We start from the raw sequence: 566 nt of genomic DNA on the forward strand, positions 1-566 counted from the left end.
CACGTCATCAAACATGATACCTCATCAACATAGTTTTCATCAAGTTGTCCAACCCGCTCTCCCCTCTTTGCCTCTCCCTCGCCTACCTAAAAAAAATAAAAATGAGACCTATACTTATATAGTAAGTTATGTTTTGTTGCACTAATGTGACATCATAGGACTGATTATCTTTTAAACCTAAAAAATACATTTCATTTAGCCAAAAATAATCATCAATACTAACAACCTTAAAACCACAATTATTAGTTGAATATTATAAACAACAATTATTAAAATATAGTTCACCAAAGACTATAACAATTCTTAAGATATGCTCAAGTAAGAAATACTTTAGCGTAGACTAATTTTACTAAACTAGCTGCAAACCGACCTAGACATTTTGCCAAATTTAGAATTTTGAGAAAAAAACATTCGACTAGAATTGAGAGAGTGATGATCTCTGAATCGCTTGTATATATGAAGTTTACGAGAGATTGCTAATCGAAAGCAAGATGGGGATGTAGCTCATATGGTAGAGCGCTCGCTTCGCATGCGAGAGGCACGGGGTTCGATTCCCCGCATCTCCA

General features: G+C 35.0%; 1 non-coding gene across 1 annotated transcript; it reads left to right on the forward strand.

The window, feature by feature from the left end:
- The first annotated feature begins 493 nt into the window (after positions 1–493).
- On the forward strand, positions 494–566 carry TRNAA-CGC (transfer RNA alanine (anticodon CGC)). The gene has a single exon. It is a non-coding gene; the product is annotated as a tRNA-Ala (tRNA).

This window comes from Cupressus sempervirens, chromosome 1 (genome assembly GCF_028749045.1).
Source record: "Cupressus sempervirens isolate cs-2001-9-10 chromosome 1, ASM2874904v1, whole genome shotgun sequence".
Classification (NCBI taxonomy): Eukaryota; Viridiplantae; Streptophyta; class Pinopsida; order Cupressales; family Cupressaceae; genus Cupressus; species Cupressus sempervirens.